This window comes from Triticum urartu, chromosome 6A, assembly GCF_056163025.1.
Source record: "Triticum urartu cultivar PI428250 chromosome 6A, HENAU_Tu73, whole genome shotgun sequence".
In the NCBI taxonomy this organism is placed as follows: Eukaryota; Viridiplantae; Streptophyta; class Magnoliopsida; order Poales; family Poaceae; genus Triticum; species Triticum urartu.
The window spans coordinates 33,608,325-33,629,364 of NC_141878.1; the positions used below are offsets into that span (position 1 = coordinate 33,608,325).

Genomic DNA, 21,040 nt, shown 5'->3' on the forward strand with positions numbered 1-21,040 from the left:
ATCTTTAGAGTAGAGCTCGACTCGGGGTGCGTTGTGAAGCAGGTCACTCGGCAAAACTGCTTCTTCTCCGTAGACCAGAAAGAATGGGGTTCTTCCGGTCGATCGGTTCGGGGTTGTCCTCAATCCCCAAAGAACTGATGGAAGCTCGTCGACCCATGCACCTGCCACGTGCTTGAGATTGCGCATCAGTCGGGGTTTCAGTCCTTTGAGAATTAAGCCGTTTGCTCTTTCCGCTTGTCCATTTGACTGGGGGTGAGCGACGAAGCGTAGTCGACTCGTGTGCCCTAAGAGGCGCAAAAGGCTCTGAATTTGTCGGAATCGAAGTTTGACCCATTGTCAGTGATGATGCTGTGCGGAACTCCATATCTGAATATCAACTCTCTGATGAAACTGATAGCAGTGCAAGCATCAAGATTCTTGATAGGCTTAGCTTCAATCCATTTGGCGAACTTGTCGACTGCTACTAGCACATGAGTGAAGCCGCTCCTGCCCGTTCTCAGTGGTCCAACCATGTCCAGTCCCCAAATAGCGAAGGGCCAGACGAGTGGAATGGTTTTCAGGGCTGACGCGGGCTTGTGCGACATATTGGAGTAAAACTGACATCCTTCACATTTGTCGACTATCTCTTTCGCCATTTCATTCGCTCTTGGCCAGTAGAATACCGCTCGGTATGCTTTAGCCACAATGGTCCGAGAGGACGCATGATGACCATAGGTTCCCGAGTGGATATCATCAAGGATTATCTGACCTTCTTCTGGTGTTATACACTTCTGACTGACTCCAGTCGCGCTTTCTCTATACAATCGTCCCTTTATGACTGTAAAGGCCTTGGATCGACGGACGATCTGTCGAGCCTCTTCTTCATCCTCTGGGAGTTCTTTCCTTAGGATGTACGCGATGTACGGTACCGTCCAGTCGGGAGTGATGACCAAAACTTCCATGATCAGGTCGACCACAGCTGGAACTTCCACTTCAATCGGATCCGTGGCACTTTTTGGCTGCGGGGCTTCTTCAGTGAAGGGATCCTCCTAAACTGATGGTGTGTGAATGTGTTCCAAAAACACATTGCTGGGAATGGCTTCTCTTTTGGAACCTATTTTCGCCAAATCATCAGCTGCTTGATTTTTCAGTCGGGGTATGTGATGAAGTTCTAACCCCTCGAATTTCTTCTCCAGCTTTCTCACTGCATTGCAATAACCAGTCATGGCTGGACTTCTGACGTCCCACTCCTTCATCACCTGATTAACCACCAAATCTGAGTCGCCATAGACCATGAGGCGACGGACGCCGAGTGAAATGGCCATGCGCAACCCATATAAAAGTGCTTCATATTCTGCCTCGTTATTGGAGGAATCAAAGTGGATTTGAAGAACATATCTAAGCTTATCTCCTCGGGGGGAGACCAATACTACCCCGGCACCATAACCATTCAGCATTTTGGAACCGTCGAAGAACATGGTCCAATGCTCCGAGTGAACCTGAGTCGACAGTTGCTGTTCAATCCACTCGGCGATGAAATCTGCTATTGCTTGGGACCTGATAGCTTTCTTTGCCTCAAACTTGATATCTAGAGGAAGGAGTTCAATCGCCCATTTTGCCACTCGACCAGTTGCATCTCTGTTGTGCAGGATCTCTGACAATGGAGCGTCGCTGACGACTGTAATGGAATGATCAGAGAAGTAGTGAGCAACCTTCTTTGTGGTCATATAAATCCCATATACAAGCTTCTGATAATGAGGATATCTTTGCTTCGACGGGGTCAAAACTTCAGAAATATAATATACTGGGCGTTGAACTTTGAAGGCTTTTCCTTCTTCTTCCCGCTCGACCGTAAGTACCGTACTGACGACTTGTCCCGTGGCTGTGATGTAAAGCAGCAAAGGCTCTTTGCTGATTGGGGCAGCAAGCACCGGCTGGGTGGAGAGCAGAGCTATGAGCTCTGCAAACGCTGCATCAGCTTCAGGAGTCCACTCGAACTTGTATGACTTCTTCATCAATCGGTAAAGAGGCAATGCCTTTTCACCGAGATGAGAGATGAATCGACTTAAAGCGGCCAAGCAACCAGTAAGCTTCTAGACGTCGTGCACTCGCACAAGACTTTTCATTCGGAGTATAGTACCGACTTTTTCTGGATTGGCATCGATTCCCCGTTCGGAAATGAGAAAACCGAGTAACTTTCCGCCAGGAACTCCGAATGTGCACTTTGATGGATTAAGCTTGATATCATACCTCCTGAGGTTGGCAAAGGTTTCAGCAAGGTCAGTCAGCAGGTCGAAACCCTTTCGTGACTTGACCACAATATCATCCTTGTATGCTTCCACATTCCGACTGATTTGAGTGAGCAAACACTTCTGAATCATCCTCATGAATGTGTCTCCGGCATTCTTGAGGCCGAATGGCATGGTAACATAACAGAAGCACCCAAATGGAGTGATGAAAGCTGTTTTGATCTCGTCAGGTCCATACAGACGGATCTGATGGTACCCGGAATAGGCGTCTAAAAAAGATAGTCGCTCACATCCCCCAGTCAAGTTGACTATCTGGTCGATGCGGGGGAGAGGAAAATGATCTTTCGGGCAGGCCCGATTGATATGTTTAAAGTCAATGCACATGCAAAGTGACTTGTCCTTCTTGGGGACCATGACAACGTTGGCGAGCCACTCGGAGTGGTAAATCTCTCGGATGAACTCCGCTGCTAAGAGCCGAGCCACCGCCTCACCAATAGCCTTTCTCTTCTGGACGGCGGACTGTCGGAGATGTTCTTTGACAGGTTTCACTTTTTAGTCGACTCGTAGGCGGTGCTCAGCCAGCCCCCTGGGAACACCCGACATGTCAGAAGGCTTCCATGCGAAGATGTCCCAGTTCTCACGGAGGAACTGGATGAGCGCTTCTTCCTATTTGGAGTCGAGTGTTGTTGAGATATGAGTCAGAGCAGCACTGGGATCGGTCGGGTGAATGTGAACCGGCTTCGTTTCACCAGACGACTGAAAAGCTGATTCTGTAGCGGGCTTCTTGGCTCGCAGCAAATCACTCGGGTCTGCAGTCTTCTGGTACTCCTGCAGCTCCACCACTGCCATCTGAGCATTAGCGATCTTTGAGCCTTTCTGAAAACACTCTTCTGGTTTATTCCGATTGCCCGTATCAGTGATCACACCTTTGGGACCAGGCATCTTCAATTTGAGATACACATAACATGGTCGAGCCATGAAGCGTGCATAAGCTGGCCTGCCCAAAATAGCGTGGTAAGCACTCTAGAAATCCACAACTTCGAACGTCAACTTTTCTTTGCGGTAATTCTTGGAATCACTGAAAACCACATCAAGAGCAATCTGGCCGAGTGACTCAGCCTTCTTCCCAGGAATGACTCCATGGAAACTCATGTTGCTGGTACTTAGTCTGGACATCGGAATGCCCATCCCTTTCAACGTCTCAGCATACAGTATGTTCAAACCACTGCCACCATCCATCAAGACTTTGGTCAGTCGAGTGCCTTCAACAACTGGGTCGACCACCAAAGCTTGCCTCCCAGGGGTGGCAATGTGCGTTGGGTGATCGGACTGGTCGAATGTGATGGCAGTCTGAGACCACTTCAGATAACTAGGTGTCGCCGGAGCAACCATATTCACCTCATGGTTGATAACTTTCAGTCGACTTTTGCTTTCAACATCAGCAAAAATCATCAGGGTGGAATTGACCTGGGGGTATCCATCATCATTGTCTTCCTTGTCCTCAACTTTGTCCGACTCATTTTCCTTATCTTTGGGTTGTTTGCCCTGGAACTGCTGGATCAAGAGCCGACATTGTCGAGTGGTATGTTTCGGGTAAATGAACTTACCCTCCTCATCTTTCTTGGTGTGGACGTGACATGGCAAATCCAACACATCATTTCCGTCTTGGTCTTTAACTTTCTTGGGGTTCCAAGGCCCTTTGGGTTTCCCCTTAAACTTTCCTTGAGTTACAGCCAAGGCTTCCCCAGGAGTAGCTGGCTCGGCTTTCCGCTTCTGTTTCCGATTGGAATTTCCTCCTCCGGTTTCTTGGGCGACTGACTTGTGCCTGCCACTCCGGAGTCGATCCTCATCTTCACCATTAGCGTACTTGGTGGCAATCTCCATCATTCGATTCAGAGACATGTCTCCGGTTCGACCGAATTTCAGATTCAGTTCTCTGTACTTGACGCCTTCTTTGAAGGCACAGACTGCTTGGTGGTCAGGCACATTCTCTACCGTGTGATGTAACGTGATCCATCTCTGGATGTAATCCCTCAAAGTTTCATTCGGCTTTTGCACGCAAGACCACAGTTCTGTCAGCCCTGCCGGTCGCTTGCATGTTCCTTCAAATGTGGTGACAAACACTCGGGCGAGATCTTCCCAAGTGTAAATGCTGCTGGGTGCTAACTGATTCAGCCACGCTCTAGCCGAGCCCTCCAACATGAGAGGCGGGTGCTTCATGGCCACTTCATCATTGCCACCGCCAATCTGGACAGCCACTCGGTAGTCTTCAAGCCAAGTATCGGGCTTGGACTCACCAGTGAACTTACTGACTCCAGTCGCCAACCTGAAGTTGGGAGGAATCACAGCGGCCCTGATGGCTCTACTAAAGTACTCTAGCCCCAAAACATGTACTCTGCTACTGGTAGATGCATCTCTGTCGTGACCTTCTCGGTGAGCTCTGTTCCTGTCGACCAAACCTTGAACGAGAATGGATCTCGCATCAAAGCCTGGTTCCCTGGGATCGACTGGAATCCTTCGCCCAACACTACAAGGGCGCATGTCATCGTGCTGTCGAGGCACATACGATCCACTCCTCGGGGGAGGGGTGGGCACTCGACGTCGATCATCACGATCGAATCGGTGATCATACTGCTCACGGTTCTCGTACTAATCACGCTGGTCCCCACGTCCCTCACGCCTCGGGGGCGATCTTGGGCTATGAGCCGACTGGACTGTGTCTGCAGCAATGGATCTGCTATGAATCCTGTTCCGCGACTGAGAAACAGCGGAATTCTGGTCTCCTGCTGCCCGGAGTAACGCTCTGATCTGCAGCAAGCCCCTGCCAGCCTTTGACTGGGAAGGCTGAATCGACTCTGCTATACGGGCTGCAGCTGCTAAATTCTGAATCGGAGTTCGATATACCTGCGGGGGCGGAAAGAGCTGACGTCGACTGGATTCTGGAACCCGTTGTCGCGCACGCTCATCGAGTGCTCGCTGGAGGTTCTCCAGTCGAGTGCGCTCAGCCAAGTTTGCCAGGCGCGCGTCCTCCAAGGCACGAGCCTCGGGGGTTTCTCCAACGATAGGAGTGTGCAGTGCATCCATGTTCCGGTGACGAAGTTCTTCTCTCTACAGCGACGTGAGAGGCTCGGGGAGATATTCCTCATGGGGATGCGATGGGTCGCCTCCACCTGCGCCTCCGTCAGTGTGGGGGAAACTGGGAGGACTGCGCGGTCCATCGACCATCAGAACCTCCGCCGCCGGATCGCTGCTGTCGCACTCGGATGCAGTCTCTGCGGAGCCAGTCGACAGGTCGAACAGGCCGTAGAGGGATTCGTCGGGCTCGATCACCGCGACTTGAGGGGTGGCCGACTGGCGTGCCACCGCGTGTCTCACCCACCACTGAAGTCTCGACCGACCGGAGCGCTTGCGCCGGTGGGAAACAGGGAGGGAGGACAACACAGGGACCGACCGATAATGGGTCGATGGTTGCCGCAAGAGGACGCCGCGGACGCACGCGCGAAAGTGCGTTGCCCCGCGGACAGGGAGTGCGTCCACGTCGAGCGGAGCCTCCTGAAGCCAAGCGGAGTCGTCGGCGATGAACGTGAGTGCGCCGAGACAGATCTCGCGGCCCTCCACCAAAACTCCGTCAGAAACCATGATGATTTGGATCGGAAAAGATCACAACTCCTCCAACAAATCGCTAAAACACCGGCCCCAAGGTGGGCGCCAATTGTCGTGGTTCTAAGTCTGACAGTAATGTAGGGGGGTAGGTATGGAGAGGCAAGATCTTAGCTATGGAGTAGTTGTAAGCACACGAGGTTTATGAGTTCAGGCCCTTCTCGGAGGAAGTAATAGCCCTACGTCTCGGAGCCCGGAGGCAGTCGACTGGATTATGTGTGTATGAATTACAGGGGTGCGAACCCTTTACACTAAGGAGGGGGTGGCTTATATAGAGCTCGCCAGACCCCTTCGGTCCTCAGTTATGCAGGGTTACAAATACATTAAGGTCGGGCGTTACTGGTAACGCCCCTAATAAAGTGGTATGATGGCCATAAAAGCTACTTAATGACCGACCGTTAGCGCGTGGAGTGACTTTAGGTCTCCTGGCCGTCGAGTGGTTGGATCTTGGTCGAGTGTTTGATTCTTGGTCGAGTGTCTTCGAGTCTGTCGAGTGGAACACCTCCAAGTCGATTGAAAGGTGATTTATTCTAGAGATGTCCTTGAGTAGGGCAGTTAGGACAGGTCCATGACCCTACCCTAGGTACATAGCTTCATCAGCCGCCCCCTCGGAATCGCCGGCAGAGGGCATGAGGTCGGAGTCACGACGGAACAATGCATCGGCCACGGTGTTCAGGCGACCCGGCAGATACTCGACGGAGAAGTCGAAGCCGAAGAGCTTGCTGATCCACTGGTGGTGAGGCACGGTCGACAACCGTTGGTCCAGCAAGAACTTGAGGCTGTAATGGTCCGTGCGAATGTGGAACGACCGCCCCCACAAGTAAGGCCGCCAATGGCGCACGGCCTGCACCAAGCCAATGAGCTCCCGCTCGTATGCTGCCAGCTTAAGATGGCGCAGAGCGAAAGGCCGGCTGAAGAAGGCGAGGGCCCCATCGCCCTGATGCAACATGACGCCGAAGCCCGCACCCGAGGTGTCACAGTCCACCACAAATGGGCGGTCAAAGTCGGACATCTGGAGAACGGGGCCCGTCTTGAGGGCCCCCTTGAGGGCCTCGAATGCCGTCGTCGCCTCGTCGTCCCAGGCGAAGGCGTCGCGGCGTAGCCCGCGTGAGGGGCGCCGCGATGAGCCCGGACTCCCGGATAAACTTCCGGTAGTAGCCCGCGAGGCCAAGGAATCCACGAAGAGCCCGCGGTGAGTGAGGCGTCGGCCAGGTGGCGACGGCTGCCACCTTGTCGGCGTCCATAGCCACCCCGTCGGCCGAGATGACATGGCCGAGGTAGGCGACGGAAGGCGTCCCGAACGAGCATTTCGAGTGCTTAAGATGGAGTTGGTGCGCCCAAAGCTCGTTGAAGACGATGGCGACGTGCTGGAGGTGCTCGGCCCATGTGGCGTTGTAGATAAGAATGTCATCAAAGAAAACAAGCACAAACTGTCGTAAGTAGGGCCGGAGGACGTCGTTCATCAGGGCCTGAAAGGTCGCCGGGGCATTGGCGAGGCCGAAGGGCATCACCAAGAACTCGAAGTGGCCATGGTGAGTGCGAAACGCCGTCTTGGCGATGTCATCCAGATGCATGCGCACCTGATGGTATCCTGACCGGAGGTCGAGTTTGGTGAAGAAGCGCGCCCCATGGAGCTCGTCGACCATCGGTATAGGGAACTTGTCCTTGAGTGTCAGCGTGTTCAGGGCGCGGTAGTCGATGCAGAAGCGCCACATGTCGTCCGCCTTGCGGACGAGAAGCACCGGCGTGGTGAAGGGTGATGTGGATATCCAGATAATGTCGGCGGCCAACATGAGTGCACACTGGCGCTCCAACTCATCCTTCTGCAGCTGAGGGTAGCGATAAGGCTGAACCGCCACCGGGGTGGAGCCCGGAAAGAGGTGGATCCGATGGTCGTACACCCGGGCGGGCGGAAGGCCCCGCGGCTCATCGAAGATATCATGGTGCTGCTGCAGAAGAGAATCCAGGAGGGGGGGTCGGCCTCCGTGGACGCGGTGGCCAGCTGGAGCTATGGCGCGGCTGGCGCGGCGCCCCCAAGGCCGTCCCACCGGATACGGCGGTCCATCCGCCAGAACGTCATCGTCAGCGCGTCGAAGTCCCAAAGGATGGGACCGAGGGTCCGTAGAAAATCCACGCCAAGGATGAAGTCCAAGCAGCCCGGGTCGATCCCGGCACAGGTAATGGAGAAGTGTTCGCCGCCGATGGAGATGGGAACGTCGCGTGCTAGCCCATGACACTGGAGGCGATCGCCATTCGCCACGGTGACCCGAAGGCGCTCCCCGCCCGTCAACGGAAGTGCTAGACGACGCATGGTCGCCACGGGCAGGAAGTTATGGGTGGAGCCCGTATCCACCAAGGCCACGAGCCGCTCGCCCTGGATGATCACCGGCAACAGCATGGTCCGCTCGTCACGGATATCGGCGAGGGCGTGGAGGGAGACGGCAAAGGCCGTCGCCGTGGAACCCGCGGGGGTGTCCGCAGCCGCCGCAGGTGGCGGGGACTCGTCGATCGAGGCGTCCTCCTCGGTGTAGTCGACCGTCTCCAAGTAGAAGAGGCGCGGACAGACATGGATCCGCGTGTAGGGCTCATCGCAGTTAAAGCAAAGGCCTTGGCGCCGCCGCTCCATCTGCTCTGCCGGAGAAAGACGACGGAAGGGCCGTCTCGTCGCTGGGGGTGCCGGCGCGGCCTGAGGTGGACGGCCGGGCGCCGGGCCTGGACGTGTGGTCGGGCGGCCTCCCCGCGGTGGCGCGGCAGGCTGCATGGCCTGGGCCTGACTCTCGAAGGCGCGGGCGTAGTACATGGCCTACTGGAGATCCTGAGGTCCACGGAGCTCCGCGTCTACGCGGATGTGGTCCGGAAGGCCACCAACGAAGAGGTCGGCCCGCTGCTGGGCCGTAACGCCCGTCGCGTGGCAGGCCAGGGCCTAAAAATGGTCGGCGAAGTCCTGCACCGTGGAGGTGAAGGGAAGGCGACCGAGCGCCGCCAGGCGGCTCCCGCGTACCGGAGGCCCGAAGCGAAGGAGGCAGAGCTTGCGGAAACGCTCCCACGCAGGCATGGCGCCCTCGTCCTGCTCGAGGGCGTAGTACTAGGTCTAGGCCGCACCACGGAGGTGGTAAGACGCGAGCCACGTCCGCTCCGACGCGAGGGTGCGCTGCCCGCGAAAGAACTGCTCACACTGGTTGAGCTAGTTAAGGGGATCCTCCGTGTCGTCATAGGTGGCGAAGTCGAGTTTGGCGAACCGCGGCGGTGCCTGCTGCGGCCCGCCGTGCCGAGCAGGCTCGGAGGCTTGGAACAGTGAAGCGGGGGGTGCCTGATCGGAGTAGTCCGGGTACTGGCTAGCGGGGCCGGATGGCCCGCCGAACTGCGGGAATGGAGTCGGCTCAACCGGGGCCGTGGTGTAGACCGGTGAAGGCGAAGACCCCGCCGCCCACGCTGGCAGGGGGATGGGGACGGGGGAAACCGGACCTGATGGATCGGTAACCCGGTAGTCGAGGTCGCGCCCGAGCTGGTCCCGGATGATGAGGGCGCGGAGAACAGCGGTGGAAGCCGGCCCTGGGACTCCATCGGCGGCGGTTGCTGGACCGGCCATGCGGTGGACGGCGACTGCTGCACCGGCCATGCGGTGGACGGCGGCTGCTGCAACCAGGAGGCGGCCGAGGCTGCTGGCGGCAAAGGCCAGAGGGGCGTCGCGGTCGGCGCTGGCCCGGATGCCAAGCCTGCCTGGATCGGCCAGAACAGGGACCCGCCGTACGCGGGTGCGCCCTGGTACGGCCCTAGTGGTGGCGCAAAGGGGGCCGCTCTGCCCCCGTACTGCGGCTGCTGCTGTAGGAGAAGGCCAGTGGCGGCGATCGGGGCTGACGATGGGTGAGCATAGGCTCCGGCCCCATATTGCTGTTGGAGCTGAAGACCGTGGACGGCGGTGACGAGGTGATGTAGCGTGGCGGCGAGTTGCTCCGGAGACAAGGCGGCCACCGGCGATGGTGCAGATGCGCCCGGAGATGGCGGTGCAAGCAGCACCGAGGAGGAGACGAGACATGCCAGCGAGGTCCCGGCGGATGTGGTCGGCGCGGTGATGATCGGCGCCGTCGTCATGGGCGCGGTGGTACCGACAGGCAGCGGCAGCGGTGATGGCGGCAGCGACATGATCGTAACGTGGGCTCTGCTACCAAATTGGTAGGACTAGGGTTCCTACCGGTGCGGCTACGCGGGTTATAGGGACAAGGTGGAGGAGGACGAGGGCTGGAGCGGGTGCGCCGGTGAGTGGGCGCCGTCGCGGCTAGGGTTTAGGTGTGGCGGCAGTTGGCTGGTGGCGGCTAGGGTTCCGACTCCTCTGGGAGCCGGGCAACAAAAAATGATAATATCTTTATTGCTTAATTCTTAAAGAGTCTTACAGTCTATATTTATAACCTAAATAACTTGCATAAGAATTAATCCTAAGATAACTTGTGGGCCAAGCCCCTAACTAATGCTCGGTGGGCCTCCTCCGGTTATAAGCTAAACTGGTCATAACACCCGATATAAATACGCCATTTCAATAAAGACTAATGGATCTTTTAATCATTCATCTTTCTTTCATTACTTTTTACTTCAGACACCTTTTTCCTCTAATCATTTTGGTGTCCTATTCATTTTCATTGCACGGACCCCCCCCCCACACACACACACCCACACCCACACACACTCACTTTCATAGTTAAGCAATAAAAATATGCTTAGAATGTATGAACTCCATCATCATCAGTAATCACAGCACTGACTGCGTCGGCCAACCCTGCCAACACAGACCAAATCCTCCACTTCTTTATTGCCACCAGAAAGGCAACACTCATCCCAAAGAATATTGTTTGTGACCCCTTGTCCCTAGCATACAAGCCTGATCCCAGGATGAAGTTTGTTGTGGAGAATGCCATGAGCATGATCGACGCGGTGAACCAGGTGGTCAGTCTGAACATGTTCACCCCATCGATGGACACAGTGGCAATAACGGAAGTTGCGCCTATGCAGTTGTGATAGGCACTACAATAAGCTTCTCGTGCTTTCTTCCGCGCCTCCTTCGACCGGTAACTTCTCGTGAGCTAGTTTGCTGAGCACCGATGGACGTGAATATTAAATTGACAACAAGCAAGCCCACATTGCGATGCGGCGGTCGTGTTCCTAGTACCGGAACACAAAGGCATAAGATAATCCCCCCTCCTAATCAGCGATTGTTGGTTGGGCCAGTCAGTGAGAGTGATTAATTGAGTTGTATTTGTACACTTACGATCAAGTTTGTAGCTCTACCTACAGAGAGAACCTGTTATGGCGCTGCTAAAAGGAGGGTGCGAGAGGGCTGGCCGGGGGCCTTTTTGCCCACGGCCGGGCAAGAGGGAAGGGATTTCCTTCTTAATTCTTACTTGATTAGATTGATACATCTCCTCTCTTTATCTAGAAAGATTTACTTGACTCCCAAGCAAGGCTTACTTGACCCTTAAGTAAGCGACCCTTATCTCTAATTAATCCTAAGACTAACGGGCTATACCGCCAGCCCAGGCCATTAGGCACATTCGTACTCTTAACACTACACCCCACCTGGACATCCAGCTCGTCCTCGAGTTACAGCCTAACCAACTTATAACCATGACTCGACGCAAGACAAACCTAACACCTAAAAACAAGCCTTTTACATCTCGGCTTGTTTTATTACTCACAACCTAAAATGGACTGGGAAGATTTATTTTGGAGCCCTTAACAAAAAGTGGACACCATCCGCACGTCGGACGTGCACGTGTATAGCCACCTGAATCCCATGGACACCATCTGGACAAAAGGAGTGCATGCGTATGGCCACCTGGAAGTAGTCGCAAGAGCGACCAGCAGAGGCGCCCTCGCGGCGGCCGGCGGAATGCAGTGCTGCTACGCGGTGCGCTCCTGTCGGTGACACCCTGCCTTCCCCCCGCCGGACGGCTGTTGGTCTACACCGCACAAAGAAGAGTGGAGGGCTTGCAATGGAGAATGACAAGGACGGGTTCGCCCCCCTCCCAACCACCGATGTCGCAGACTTTGAGGTCGCTGCCCGCGGGGAAAACAGCATGCCCAAGATTCCCGACGCAGCGGATGAGATCGAGGTCCTTTGCGCAGCAAAGCGCAGCTGGGAGGAGCGGCAGCTGCAGCCCACGCATCTCCCACACACGCCGACACGCTAGGAGGCCGTGCGTAGCAGCATGCGGCCTCACCGCCGTCGACACGTGGCGGGTAGTGATCCAAGCCGGAAGCAGTGACGGCGATGCCGGAAACTTGATCTGCTGGATGGGGACGCCCTGGGAAAGCGGTAATGGCGACGACGGGAACTTGATCTGGTGGATCGGGACACCCGCCGGCACGGTCGATGCGGGGCCAGAGCTGACCGGCGGTGGCTGCTGCAGCGGAGCGCCGGGCACGGCGGAGGCCGCCAGGAGCGGTGGTTGCCACTATAGCTAGGGCAGGGCAGTGGTCGCGATGGATGGCAGCTGCGGCGGCCCGACGAGCTCGGCGGGGACGCCCTGGGGCAGAGGCTGCTGCGGCGGAGGCTGCCAGGAGCGGCGGCTGCCACTGTAGCCAGGGCAGGGTGATGGATGGCAGCTGCAGCGGCCCGGTGAGCGCGACGGAGGCCGCCTGGTGCAGCGGCAGCAACGGTGGCACGGTGGCGGCGATGGGCGGCGCAGCCGGTTGCGGCCCGTAGGACCTGGGTTAGGTCCCGCAGTGCCCCGGACACCTTCGCCAGGGTAAGGACAGCGAGGGCGGGGGCGACGGAGGATCCCGACGCGGGCAGGAGCGGGGCGACGGTCGTGGTGGTCGCCGGAGGCGACGAGGTGACCGGTAGCAGAAGAGATGGGTTGGGCGGCGGTGAAGATATGATCGAACCGAAGCTAGCTGATACCAAATTGTTATGGCGCTGATAGAAGGAGAGCGCGAGAGGGCCGGCCGGGGGCCTTTTTGCCCACGCCCGGGCAAGAGGGAAGGGATTTTCCTTCTTAATTCTTGCTTGATTAGATTGATACATCTCCTTTCTTTATATAGAGAGGTTTACTTGACTCCCAAGCAAGGCTTACTTGACCCCTAAGCAAGCGACCCTTATCTTTAATTAACCCTAAGACTAACGAGCTATACCGCCAGTCCAGGCCATTAGGCCCATTACGTACCTTTAACAGAACTATGTATTGTCCCAGGTACATATCAACGCCCATGACGCCAATAATTAGAGTAATAGTTGATGTTCAACCCAGATGAGCAGTACAGTTGTTACTGTTGCATTACTATAGTGGTACTCATTGCAGAGTCATATATTGTATGTGTAAGATGTGTACCTGGAGACATGTAGACATACGATCCTGCCACAAGAGTCCGGTTTGTCGAAGCAGAGCCAAGCAACTTTGCGGTGCCAAAATCACACAACTGTGGCTCAAAGTCAGATTCAAGTAGGATAATGTTCAAAGTGATGTTGTGATGAACGATGAGCGGTCATCTATCAGAAATGTCAGACGTATGGCATGTCCCATAGTCTCGCAATTTTCTCCAACATCTGACTCCCTATATATCTAGCTTAAAGGGAAATGCAAAACCAACCATAGTGTGCATAAGAAGAATAATCAAATCAAAAATATGAAGGGTTTAAAAAAATATTACTATTATGTAAAGAAAAATATAATTATAGTAATTAACTCATCAATTTTTTTAAAAATATTGTTTCTACACAATGAAAAGGGCCTATCGGGGGGCAATCTCATGGATGGAGCCCCGATTTTTTAAAAAATATTGTTTCTACACAATGAAAAGGGCCCCGATTTTGAGAAAAACCCACATAGCCCAAAAAAGTTCATATTAAACAAAATATTGCTTGGTCCTCCCAGAAAGTTCAATAAATTATGCTTGCCACCTCCCTATTGTTTGTTTCATTGTTATGGACATTGCAACCTAAGGGCCTTTGGAACAACGCAGAGAAAATACCTTGGCTCTGAGGATGCCTTGTTATAGAACTTAGAAGTTCCAAAAAGGTCGATTATATGTAAACTATAACGATGGTGCACACCCGATATATTTTATGAATTGCTGATATAATTTATATGGTTACATACCTCGAATCTCTCCTCAGAGCAACTACCTTGTGCCCACTCAAGTCATATTTGGTAGGTCGCATGCAACCCATACATGCTCTCGGGATGCAAATTCAGTCCGTTTGGTAGTCTGGGATGCACCAAATTCGTGACCCGCGCAAACCTTAAAGCAGCCCTGGGCCTGGCTAAGGAGGAACAGCCAAATCAGCCGTTTTTCCTAGAGCTGGGCTCCAATGAGACATGTGTGACACTCGCCTACGCATGTTAATAATAAGCACGGGAGATGGGATGTATGGACCATTACTCCCCACTCCACTCCCGTTACCACCCAAAGCACCATTCACCCCTCCTTGCACCGTCGGTGGTAGTGCTCACGAGCACTGGCTCGTCTTACAAAGTCGCCCCTCCAATCACGACAAGGTTGCCATCAGTATGTACGAAATTCACGCTTTTCCCTATTTTTTTGTTGATGTAAGCTCACATACTCTTTAATTAGGAACAATGGAATTTGTTAAAGATTCACAAATTTTCCACCCAAATCATGCAGCCATACATGTCCCTTTGTGAGTTCAATATTCTGTGCTTCCATCAACTATCAAATCTGTTGCTATAGACTGAAGTCACTGCTTCATTTTTTATGAATAATGATGTAATTGCATGTCGCATAATTCTGCATCCAAATGTTGGCAACAAGCATTGCTTTTTCTCTAAGGTGAAATGCATATGCTTCTACACAGTATCAATTATGTTTTGGTAGTCAAAATTGATGCTTCCAATATTCATAATTTGTAAGAATCATATTTTTTTTCCTTTGGTGAAGTTTGTTCTGATTGATAGAACCATGTTTCTATCATTAATTTGTCTCATGCTGATGTTTTAAATTGTCCAAAGCATTCTTTACAACACTAAGTTTGTGCTCCCTACATTTCTCACATATTTGTGTTGCTCATAATTCAAGTCAAAACTTTTCATACATCCTTATCTTCCCAATTTCAAATTTTCCATGCTTCTATATGGTACTATTTATGTTGAGATAGCCTAACCCTTATGTTTCCAAATGTCATGTTCCTTGTGCATCTTACATGTGTTTCTGCAGTCTAGATAGTTTGCATCAGTAGAGCCATTCTTGGATCTTGGGATCCTATGCGGTTTGAGGTTCTGTGAAGTTTCCTTGCTTGGGGTGTGCACCCAAAAAATTTGTAAAAGCTTGGTGGTTGCCTTCAAGACAGACCCCAAGTGAATTGAGGCTTATTTGTTGGGGTGGCTCAAAGGGAGAATACGGTGAGCCATTTGGCGGCGTTTCGGAGCTTTGGCTTTGGAACCGCTCAAATGGAGATTAGCACTCCCCAAAGAGTGTGAAATTGTGAAATTTGGTATAAAATCCGCGTCTCGACTCACTTGTGGTTAATCCTTTTCTGCTCCTTTACTTGCTTTGTATACTTGTGGGCTTTGTTAACTAGATTGTTGTTCCAACATAATTTGCTTTGAGTTTATTTTTCATATATGTTTGTCCATGTAGTTATATTTCTACAGAATATATTTTATTATTAGTTACTAACATTGTTTTTAAGCTAATCTAGCATAATTCTAGAGGACCTATTTACCCCTTCTATTATCGACTATTTCACCTGAGGATCATCTTTAGACCCAGGAAATAAAGGAAAAAACCCTGAGCGGGTGACATGACTGAGACATGCCAATGGATTCATTCGGATTCTTGTGCAAAAATTAATGCTCTATTTGTCCCTCTATGAATTAATACATCGTGCTTCCGACTTCTCACGCTCTATCCAAGCACACGGTAACCCTTGCTTACTCAGCCCACCCCAAGGCAGACATAATTGACATGACGACAATCGTGAGCTCGGGTTGGATTAGCGGGGTCCTAACGGCGAGGCCGTGAGAATATCCTCTGATGGCCCTGATATCTGCAAGATATGATTGTTTAAGTATTTTCCCATCTTATTCCGTTCCTTTCGTTATGGGTCGTTCGTGACACAAGAATTCATCTCCGCAATATGAATTAAGGACGCCTTGGATTATTTATACTAAAATTTAATACTTATTTTATAATTTCATCTGTCGACATATGATTGTAGACAATATAGTTTGTAATTGTTTTTCAGCAAAATTAACCATGTAACAATGTTACTAAACCTCAACGGCATCATATAGTTATTACGTCTATCATCGCAAACACCTACACAAAATTTAAAACAATAATTCAAAAAGTATTTTGTGATCCTAACTTTTCCCTTATTTTTTTCTTTTTTGGATATATGATGCTAATGAAAAAAAACCGTTGTTAAATTGAGTATTTCTACACCAAAGAAAAATGCAAAGAACAGAAAGAAAAGCCATGCCTCTTGAAAGGATTAGTTTGCCCTGCATCGATGAAATATGTATAGATATATGTATGTGTTCACGCTTATTCAAGCTTTCTGAAAGCTAGTCCTAGATTATTCTACTACCACTTCAGAACCTGTTTGTTTTTCTGTGGGAATATTTCAGAAGCGTTTTGGCTGCGTGGACCGGCGCACCTCGTTTAACGCCGGTCTAATCGGTGCACATGCGAACACTCGGGCCGATCAATGACTAAAGAAATCTGCAACACACGGATGACCTCTCCGTTTGTTCCGAGCTCCGCCACGGGCCCCACTTGTCAGTCCAGTCAGTGGAGTCAGCGAGTCACGTGGCGGGAAGGAACAAGAAGACAGACAGCATGATTGGGGCGAGGGCCCACGCGCAGTCGGCACGCACGCACGCCGCACACTCGCCTCGCGACAGGGCGCGGGTAGGCACCAACCTGGACGGCCGAGGCTTCTACGCACCTCACGGACGCGCGGGCCCCCAGGAGGGTCCCAGCTGTTCGTGTCTAGTGTGGGCGTCGGGGTAAATTTTTTTGGAAGGGAGGCATGGAGGAGGCTGGTCAGGCGCGGGGGCCAATGGGAGAAGGGTGGAGGGGAGTGCGCGCAAAGTGGCCGTTGCCGGCTGAGGTGATCCCCGCATCATCACACCCCGTGCCGTCCTCTCCTGACCATCTTGCCCCTCCAGTGGCCATCTTTCTTGGCCCCAGCAGCCTCCCACAGTGCGCATCTTCGAGTTTTGTTTGACAATCACCGCGTTGTAGAACTCGTACACAGCGTGACAGTGACCGTATAATCATCAGAACTCGTATGTTAGTGACCATACTGACCGTATTCTTATTGCGGTGATCAAAGTGGACGTACGCAACGAGTTTAGTGACAATCGATGCGTCTTCGAGTTGCCACAACTGTTGGTGCTTCGAGCTGCTTTCATAGCCGTCATAAAGTTGCGCCTTTTTGCGCCTCTGCGGTGGGTGTTCAGATCATATTAAGGGCTCCTTTGATTCAAAGGAATTCTATAGGATTTCTGAAGGATTGAAATCCTTAAGAATTTTTCCTATGTTGGTCCTTTGATTCATATGATTGGATCTCATATGAATTTTTCCTATGGAATCTTTTGTACTACATTTCATAGGAAATCTAACATCCACTCCAACCTCTTTTTACAATTACTTTGTTTTTTCTGTGCCATCAAACCCTCCATGCTAATCCTGTAGGCTTCATGTGTGCATGCCACTCCAACCCTATACTTTTCCTATTCCTACGTTTTGAAAATCCTGCGAATCAAAGAGGGCCTAAGCGGATAGTTGCTCGAGCATGCTGGTTCATAAGAGCAACTCCAACAGAACCCTGTATGTAAAAAAAAATGTGCACGGAAAGTTTGGGCAAATGAAAGTCTCCCCTCTAGTTTACGGGAAGATGAACTCCTCCTGAAGTTTTGGTGGCAAGGAAACCATCTGAAACTTTACTATGTGCGTCGCCGCCTTGCTGCTTCAACGCTCCGCCACCCCCCGTGCTGCCGCTGCACCGCCATGAAGCTACTCGCCGCCGCATCTCGTCAAACCATTTACTGGATCTCACAAAACTTTAGAGGAAGAGGTTTACGGGATCGGACAAAAAATGATCTTAGGAAACTTTTGCTAAAATTTATAATCATCCCGTAAAACCATTTACGCCAAAAATTTCTTGAAAATTGTTGGAGTTCCCACTAATGTCAACTGACTTTGCGTGCCAATCCTAATTCCTAAGGACACAAAGAGCACCCAGTGTTGGAGACACCCTTAGCCCTGCAATATCCCACTCTATATCATATTGTACAACGTAAGAAAGTTTATGTTGCTACAGTATTGCATTTGGCCCTTCTTAATATCCAATTCAGGAGGTCTTTGGTGGGGGAACGGTGGACTTCTTGGTTACACTTGGTCCGTAGATTGATGGCGGTTCAACTTCTAACCAGGCAGATACCATTTTTTGGAAATTATCAGCGAATGGTAGTTTCTCTGTGAAGTCTATGTACATGGATGTAATTAATACTAGGCCAATTCCAAGATCACTTCACATATAGAAGGTTAAAGTGCCGCTAAGAATTAAAATCTTCATGTGGTTTGTCCACAAGGGAGTGATCTTGACGAAAAATAATTTAATTAAGCAAGTGGATTCAAACATAGCGAACATCTTTGGATAGGAGTATCCGCATTATTATAGGCGATGCGTCTTCGAGTTGCCACAACTGTTGGTGCTTCGAGCTGCTTTCATAGCCGTCATAAAGTTGCGCCTTTTTGCGCCTCTGCGGTGGGTGTTCAGATCATATTAAGGGCTCCTTTGATTCAAAGGAATTCTATAGGATTTCTGAAGGATTGAAATCCTTAAGAATTTTTCCTATGTTGGTCCTTTGATTCATATGATTGGATCTCATATGAATTTTTCCTATGGAATCTTTTGTACTACATTTCATAGGAAATCTAACATCCACTCCAACCTCTTTTTACAATTACTTTGTTTTTTCTGTGCCATCAAACCCTCCATGCTAATCCTGTAGGCTTCATGTGTGCATGCCACTCCAACCCTATACTTTTCCTATTCCTACGTTTTGAAAATCCTGCGAATCAAAGAGGGCCTAAGCGGATAGTTGCTCGAGCATGCTGGTTCATAAGAGCAACTCCAACAGAACCCTGTATGTAAAAAAAAATGTGCACGGAAAGTTTGGGCAAATGAAAGTCTCCCCTCTAGTTTACGGGAAGATGAACTCCTCCTGAAGTTTTGGTGGCAAGGAAACCATCTGAAACTTTACTATGTGCGTCGCCGCCTTGCTGCTTCAACGCTCCGCCACCCCCCGTGCTGCCGCTGCACCGCCATGAAGCTACTCGCCGCCGCATCTCGTCAAACCATTTACTGGATCTCACAAAACTTTAGAGGAAGAGGTTTACGGGATCGGACAAAAAATGATCTTAGGAAACTTTTGCTAAAATTTATAATCATCCCGTAAAACCATTTACGCCAAAAATTTCTTGAAAATTGTTGGAGTTCCCACTAATGTCAACTGACTTTGCGTGCCAATCCTAATTCCTAAGGACACAAAGAGCACCCAGTGTTGGAGACACCCTTAGCCCTGCAATATCCCACTCTATATCATATTGTACAACGTAAGAAAGTTTATGTTGCTACAGTATTGCATTTGGCCCTTCTTAATATCCAATTCAGGAGGTCTTTGGTGGGGGAACGGTGGACTTCTTGGTTACACTTGGTCCGTAGATTGATGGCGGTTCAACTTCTAACCAGGCAGATACCATTTTTTGGAAATTATCAGCGAATGGTAGTTTCTCTGTGAAGTCTATGTACATGGATGTAATTAATACTAGGCCAATTCCAAGATCACTTCACATATAGAAGGTTAAAGTGCCGCTAAGAATTAAAATCTTCATGTGGTTTGTCCACAAGGGAGTGATCTTGACGAAAAATAATTTAATTAAGCAAGTGGATTCAAACATAGCGAACATCTTTGGATAGGAGTATCCGCATTATTATAGGCTATATGGAACACCAGGAATGGCATGATCTTTAACCGGAAAAACTTTATCAATTTTTTGCAAGTTATTTACAGAGCTACTGCTTGGATCCATACGTGGTCGTTACTCACCCATGCGCATTTCAGGGAGCTTTTGGATATTGGATGCAACTGATGCGAGACAGTAGCATGGGTTATCTTCAACCGATTTGGACGGCGAGCTACTAATAGGCTAGGTGTATAGGCATCATGGCCCGTTACTATTTTCGCCGGATGTGACACCTTTCAATTTCATTTTCTTTTGCTCCGTTTGTGAGCCAGACTTTTGCAATTCAGACTTGTTTGCATACTTGTTTTAATAATAGCTTCATGCACTACTCTGATGCAGAGGCCGGAGGTTATCTTCCTTTTCCGAAAAAAAAACCTAATGTTGGTTTCGTCTCTATTTCCTTGTTAAACAGTTGGTTGTCACATGCGGAGTCACAATAGCAAAGAAAATTTACGCTGCAATTGTCATTTTTTTGTTTGAATGTATGAATTTGTTTCTCGCTTCTTTTACAACATAAACGGCGCTACCTATACATCATGCGACTCTAATGTTTCAGTGGTGAAATATTTTCATTTATGTCGAAGAGGTCCTAGGTTTGACACAACATCTCAACATTGCACCATGCATGGGTAAAAGGCTTGTCTTGTATAATCCTTACTTGGGCCTTATTTGGCGTCGGAGCTTCAAGCATTGGATCTGTCCTTTCTTAGTCTATTTTATTTCAACTGTTAGATGCCAATCCAACAACCTAAACCCCTCATACTGTTTATCTTCGTCCTGATTTCCTCCATCCTGTTAATCTAATCTCATCACCGACAACCTTTCAGCAACCCCCTCTACCACTCTTGAACCCGTCAACCACTAGCTCCCCTCCATTGGCGATGTCGTTGTTGTGTCTTTCTCGGTTCCGGGTCGCTATTGCTCGGCGCGGCTTTGTCGCCTTCACTGAGTTTCAGACAAAATCGACTAATCACATTGCAATGTCAGGCAACCGGTAAAATAGCAAAATCGAACAAAAAACATGTTTCATAACAACATTTTTTTGGTCATATGTTCCTGAGCGTAAGTTAGTCAGTGGCAGTGAGCGTAAATTGTCGGGAATGGGAGCCCCAAAAGCGGCACCTCCGTGCCCGTCAAACGGCAGTCAAAGTACGCACCACACT

The 21,040-nt window shown here is 50.7% G+C and overlaps 1 pseudogene; it reads right to left on the reverse strand.

Moving 5' to 3' along the window:
• Positions 1 to 6,886: 6,886 nt before the first annotated feature.
• On the reverse strand, positions 6,887 to 10,031 carry LOC147963567 (uncharacterized; annotated as a pseudogene).
• Positions 10,032 to 21,040: the final 11,009 nt, after the last annotated feature.